The 7,211-nt window shown below is 47.4% G+C and overlaps 1 pseudogene; it reads right to left on the reverse strand.

Moving 5' to 3' along the window:
• Positions 1-219: 219 nt before the first annotated feature.
• Positions 220-398, reverse strand: LOC134994483 (U1 spliceosomal RNA; annotated as a pseudogene).
• Between the last annotated feature and the right edge of the window lie 6,813 nt (positions 399-7,211).

The following is a 7,211-nucleotide window of genomic DNA, read 5'->3' on the forward strand; positions in this document are numbered from 1 at the left end:
CAGCTCTTCATTTTCTGGCTTTATTTTTATGCTAACAAATTTGTGCTCTGAAAAGTGTCCACAAAGCCAAGTATCTGATTAACACCTTTGTAGGGATGGTTTTTCACCTATTATTAAATTAAACTTGCTTCATTGGAAAGGCAGCAAGTGATGTCATCCAAGCAGTGGGTCAAAGTTGGCTTCAAACCTCGTCTGCTTATGAAAAGAGAAAAGGGGTATGCAGGGCATGGCGGCCTTTTGCGGTGCTTGGATGACCCCTAGTTCGCATTAAATAATGCAGTCGAGTTTCCCACATTTGGGGAAATCACAGGGGTCAGCATACCCAGAATGCAATGAATGAACCGCACCCTGGGAGAACAGTCTTCATGACCATGGTATCTCCTATGCAAAATAAGTATGATTTGGGATAGGGCTGGGGAGGGCCGCTGCTCAGGCACATCTCTGTCAAGTAAAGGAGATTCAACTGAGGCAGCACAAGGGAACTCTCATCTGGGGACAACAACTGCAGAGAGAACACATATTTTCAGATGAACATGGGAGGGCAGAAGGCTGCCTAATACTGAAGCACCCCCAAACAACAAACCAAATGCAACAACTAGTGCAAGCATTCCTGGGGGAAGGCCTGCAGCAGATGGATTTGCATATGGCGATGTCATCCAAGCAGTGGGTCAAAGTTGGCTTCAACCCTCGTCTGCATATGAAAAGAGAAAAGGGGCGTGCAGGGCATGGCGGCCTTTTGCGGCACTTGGATGACCCCTAGTTCGCATTAAACACCTCCACCCTCCGTCGGTGTGGGGCTCATGTTGGATATGCCCCAGCCCCTGAAGCATTCAAGCTGATTTCTTGCAGCAGCTGGGCACTGTAACAGCTCCAGAGCTGCTCTGTAAGGCAAGTAAAAGGGTGTGGGCCCTGCAGCACTACCTGTAGTTCGCATTGTGCGAGACCCCTAGTTCGCATTAAACACCTCCACCCTCCTTCGGTGTGGGGCTCATGTTGGCCATGCCCCAGCCCCTGAAGCATTCACGCTGATTTCTTGCAGCAGCTGGGCACTGTAACAGCTCAAGAGCTGCTCTATAAGGCAAGTAAAAGGGTGTGGGCCCTGCAGCACTACCTGTAGTTTGCATTGTGCATTGGAAGGCACAAAGTAAGCAGACGGGAGGAGAAGTCAGGATAGTGCACAAGGGTATAGACGGGAGGGGCTCAAGAAAAAAGAAGTGGAAACAGACAGCAAACTAGGCTTCCAATGCACAATGCAAACTACAGGTAGTGCTGCAGGGCCCACACCCTTTTACTTGCCTTACAGAGCAGCTCTGGAGCTGTTTAATCACTCAATTGGATTTTTCTGCCAGCATAATTTTTCTCTTACGTCCTAGAGGATGCTGGGGACTCCGTAAGGACCATGGGGGATAGACGGGCTCCGCAGGAGACATGGGCACTTAAAGAAAGACTTTAGATCTGGGTGTGCACTGGCTCCTCCCTCTATGCCCCTCCTCCAGACCTCAGTTTACTACTGTGCCCAGAGGAGACTGGGTGCTTTTCAGGGAGCTCTCCTGAGTTTCCTGACAGAAAGTATATTTGTTAGATTTTTTTATTTTCAGGGAGCCTGCTGGCAACAGACTCCCTGCATCGAGGGGCGGAGGGGAGAGATGCACACCTACTTCTGTGAGTTGATAGGCTCTGCTTCTTAGGCTACTGTACAGCATTAGCTCCAGAGGGATCGGTACGCAGGTCTCACCCTCGCCGTCCGTCCCAGAGCCGCGCCGCCGTCCCCCTCGCAGAACCGGAAGATAGAAGCCGGGTGAGTATGAGAAGAAAAGAAGACTTCAGAGCCGGCGGAAGACTTCATGATCTTCACTGAGGTAACGCACAGCAGTAAAGCTGTGCTCCATTGCTCCCATACACCTCACACACGGCAGTCAGTGTAAGGGTGAAGGGCTCAGGGGAGACGCCCTGGGCAGCAATATAGACCTCTCTTTGGCAAAATAAATATATATGCAGCTAGGCACTGTATATATATATATATAAGAGCCCCCGCCATTTTTTTACTATATTTGAGCGGGACAGAAGCCCGTCGCTGAAGGGGTGGGGCTTCTCCCTCAGCACTCACCAGCACCATTTTCTCCACAGCACCGCTGAGGGGAAGCTCCACGGACTCTCCCCTGCTTATACCACGGTAGAAAGAGGGTCTTAAAGAAGAGGGGGGCACATAATTAGGCGCATATATATATGGAAATACAGCGCTACTGGGTAAACATAAAATTATTGTGTTTTTTTCCTGGGTCATATAGCGCTGGGGTGTGTGCTGGCATACTCTCTCTCTCTGTCTCTCCAAAGGGCCTTGTTGGGGAACTGTCCTCAGATAAGAGGATTCCCTGAGTGTATGGTGTGTCGGTACACGTGTGTCGACATGTCTGAGGTAGAAGGCTCTCCTAGAGAGGAGCAGGAGCAAATTAATGTGGTGTCTCCATCGACAACGCCGACACCTGACTGAATGGATATGTGAAATGTTTTATGTGCTAATGTAAACTTATTACACAAGAGATTAGACAAAGCTGAAGCTAGGGAACAGTCAGGGAGTCAACCCATGCCTGTCCCTATGTCGCAGGGACCTTCGGGGTCTCAAAAGCGCCCACTATCCCAAATAGTTGACACAGATACCGACACGGATTCTGACTCCAGTGTCGACTACGATGATGCAAAGTTACAGCCAAAATTGGCTAAATGTATTCGATATATGATTATTGCAATAAAAGATGTTTTGCACATCACAGAGTCCCCTGTCCCTGACACGAGGGTACACATGTATAAGGGAAAGAAACCTGAGATAACCTTTCCCCCCTCACATGAGTTGAACGAATTATGTGAAAAAGCTTGGGAATCTCCAGACAAAAAGCTGCAGATTCCCAAAAGGATTCTTATGGCGTATCCTTTCCCGCCAATGGACAGGATACGGTGGGAATCCTCCCCTAGGGTGGATAAAGCATTGACACGCTTATCCAAAAAGGTAGCGCTGCCATCCCAGGATACGGCTACCATCAGGGACCATGCTGACCGCAAGCAGGAGGTTACCCTAAAGTCCATTTACACACATTCTGGTACCTTACTCAGACCGGCAATTGCGTCGGCCGGGGTTGTAGCGCGGTGGCAGCATGGACAGATACCTTATCAGCAGAGATTGAGACCCTAGATAAGGATGCTATGTTATTGACCATAGGGCATATAAAAGATGCTGTCCTATATATGAGAGATGCTCAAAGTGACATTAGTCTACTGGGTTCTAGAATAAACGCTATGTCGATTTCTGCTAGACGAGTCCTATGGACCCGGCAATGGACAGGTGATGCCGACTCAAAAAGGCATATGGAGGTTTTACCTTACAGGGGTGAGGAATTGTTTGGGGAAGGTCTCTCGGACCTAGTCTTCACAGCTACAGCTGGTAAATCAAATTTTTTGCCTTATATTCCCTCACAGCCTAAGAAAGCACCACATTATCAAATGCAGTCCTTTCGATCACAGAGAAACAAGAAAGTACGAGGTGCGTCCTTTCTTGCCAGAGGTAAGGGCAGAGGGAAGAAGCTGCACAACACAGCTAGTTCCCAGGAACAGAAGTCCTCCCCGGCCTCTACAAAATCCACCGCATGACGCTGGGGCTCCGCTAAAGGAGTCCGCCCAGTTGGGGGCACGTCTTCGAGTTTTCAGCCACATCTGGGTTCATTCGCAGGTGGATCCCTAGGCAATAGAAATTGTTTCTCAGGGTTACAAGCTGAAATTCGAAGAGGTGCCTCCTCGCCGGTTTTTCAAATCGGCCCTACCATCTTCTCCCCAGGAAAGGGAGATAGTGTTAAATGCAATTCACAAATTGTATCTTCAACAGGTGGTGGTCAAGGTTCCCCTGCTTCAACAAGGAAAGGGAAATTATTCGACCCTGTTTGTAGTCCCAAAACCGGACGGTTTGGTCAGACCCATATTAAATTTAAAATCCCTGAACCTATACTTGAAAAGGTTCAAGTTCAAGATGGAATCGCTAAGAGCGGTCATCGCCAGCCTAGAAGGGGGGGATTTTATGATATCTCTGGACCTTCATGTACTCATTTATCCACCTCATCAGGCGTACCTAAGATTTGCGGTACAGTATTGTCATTACCAATTTCAGACGTTGCCGTTTGGTCTCTCCAGAATTTTCTCCGAGAATTTTCACCAAGGTAATGACGGAAATTATGGTGCTCCTGCGAAAGCAAGGTGTCACAATTATCCCGTACTTGAACGATCTCCTCATAAAAGCGAGATCAAGAGAGCAGTTGCTGAACAGCGTATAACTTTCACTGAAGGTGTTACAGCAACACGGCTGGATTCTCAATATCCCGAAGTCGCAGTTGGTTCCTACGACTCGTCTGACTTTGCTTGGGCATTATTCTGGATACGGACCAGAAAAGGGGTTATCTTCCGATAGAAAAGGCCCAGGAACTCATGACTCTGGTCAGGAACCTATTGAAACCAAAACAGGTGTCAGTGCATCACTGCACTCGAGTCCTGGGAATGATGGTGGCATCATACGAGGCCATTCCCTTTGGCAGGTTCCATGCGAGGATCTTGCAATGGGACCTACTGGACAAGTGGTCCGGGTCACATCTACAGATTCATCAGTTGATCACCCTGTCCCCCAGGGCCAGGGTATCTCTCCTGTGGTGGCTGCAGAGTGCTCACCTTCTAGAGGGCCGCAGGTTCGGCATTCAGGACTGGATCCTGGTGACCACGAACGCGAGCCTCCGAGGTTGGGGAGCAGCCACACAGGGAAGAAATTTCCAAGGTCTTTGGTCAAGTCAGGAGACTTGTCTTCACATCAACATCCTGGAGCTAAGGGCCATATACAACGCCCTATGTCAAGCGGAGACCTTACTTCGCGACCAACCAGTTCTGATCCAGTCAGACAACGTCACCGCAGTAGTTCATGTAAACCGCCAAGGCGGCACAAGGAGCAGAGTGGCGATGGCGGAAGCCACCAGAATTCTTCGCTGGGCGGAGAATCATGTAAGCTGTCAAAGTCAGAAAAATATCACGATGCACACTGCCATATTTGCACCTCATATGTGTCCCTGCTGCGCATGCGTGCGCTCTCCCGTGCGTGCGCATACTCGCTGTTGCGGGCACCCGCAGGCGCACGGTATGCGCATTTACGGTAGAGATTGTGTGCGTCTAGCGGGCAACTCTTTCGTTACATATTTTCACCATATAATGCATTTTGTAGATTATGGTCCCTTTGATAGATTCTGAAAGTTTAGTTAATGTAGTATGTTCCTGGACAGAGAGATCCCTCATTGTTTGATACGAAGGGTCAGACAGGAGTAATACAGTGGTGTTTAGTATCCATCGGAAGAGTATTTAATTAGCAATATTCCGGTGTTGGTTTGAAGCGGATCAATCGCTCGTGCGAATAGTTATGGACATAAGAAGTTTATGAACATTTACTGTATTTGCACTTACTTATCCATGCGGCGGGAAACCCAGTTTCCCTCCCACCTGAGCTGTTGGAAATAGTCACAGCCCACCTGTATGAATCAACCTATGACCTTTTGTTATAATGCAAAGACGAATTCCTGTGTCCAATGAACAATGAGATTGTAGGGACCATTGAATTGTATTGTGTGTGGGGCATAAATAGACAGGCCGATCACATCCAGCACTCACTCTTCATCGGTTATCATTGCTGAAAATCGGGAGCTGGATGTCCAGAGGCGCATGCGATCGTTTCCTTTGTGCGTAAGTTTTCTCCGTAATCATATTGTCTTTTCTTGTTATTATGGGCCATATCTTTCTCTCTCGCTCTTCTCTTTCTCTCATTTTCTCTTAAACGTACTTGTATTGTATTTACTGTGTAGTTACCTGGTTAGTTAGTCTATGTTATATTGTAGTGTATGACTTGTATTGTGTTAATTCTTTTGCAAGTATAACATTCATAATATATATATTAGGCGTTGGACCCTAAGCACGGTATTTGTGTATTTCTTATAGTGTTAAGTATTCTCAGAGCGTCGGTGACGCTCGAACAGCTTTTGAGTTAATAAGGTTATACAGTGTTGCATTTACACCCTATCTCTACACTAAGGTTTTACAGCAAATTACATTGTTTGTGGTTTAGACATAAAGGTTTAACATTGTGAGCGTCGGCGCCGCTCGTGATCTCCTCGTGGTCTCGAGCGTCCGCTACGCTGATAGCGTAGCATTACGGTAGTCGCTCACCTATAAGTGTGCCCGATACCAACAGCGTATTCTCGTGAGCGTCTGTATCGCTCGAGCAGCCCGCTCCCGATACAGCGTCCGTTACGCTATAGCGAACCATTACGTTAGTCAGCAGCCAATAGCGTGCCTGCCTGTGATCTCTTGGCCGTGAGCGAACGTGACGCTTGAGCGTCTCGACCACGGCTAAGCGATTGTTACGCAACGAGCGTACCCTTACGGTACTCCATACGCAAATAGCGTACAGTGTTCTTAGACCTCACAAAGGGTTTTAAATAAGATAAATATTTAGCTTTATCAATTGGCGGCTCGTCCTGTCCTTCACATATCTCTGCTAGGTAATTTCAGCAGACATTATCCATCAGCAAAGGGTGGGAGATCATATTCTTCGCAGTGCTGACGGGTTAAGCGTCTGTTTCGCTTAGTAAAGGGTGCTGAAGGAATCCGGGAACCGGAGGTAAGAACAACACACTAGTGTCTTTTAAAACTGTTTATTTCTATCTTGCGTACGCACACACGCATATCTGCATTTCTTTTTCATTCGTGTATTTTCATATATCACTCTCCTGTTTGCCATTTTATAATTGATAAAACGTGCTAAGAGAGATTTGTCGCTATTTCATAGTTAAAGTGTAAAAGTAATGCGTTAAGGGATAAAGTGTAAAGCACACACGCAGCTCTACCTAAAGGTAAAAGGAGAGATTGGTGTGTTGCACGGTAGACGATCGAGGATCATCTACATTGATAAAACGTGTTAGTTGTGTTACGGTGGACATTGGTTTTGTATACACGTGTCTCTAACAAAAGGCTGAGACTCGCGTACGCAAAGGCCGACGCACGTAGCGTAAATTACGCAACGGAGCGTCTGGGTACGCCCACGTAACTCAAATCACACGATAGTGTTGATTTTTAAATAGCACAATAAGCGATAAATAGCGCAATAAGCGATAAATAGCGCAACAGGCGATAAATAGCGC

Source organism: Pseudophryne corroboree, unplaced genomic scaffold (assembly GCF_028390025.1).
Source record: "Pseudophryne corroboree isolate aPseCor3 unplaced genomic scaffold, aPseCor3.hap2 scaffold_1317, whole genome shotgun sequence".
In the NCBI taxonomy this organism is placed as follows: Eukaryota; Metazoa; Chordata; class Amphibia; order Anura; family Myobatrachidae; genus Pseudophryne; species Pseudophryne corroboree.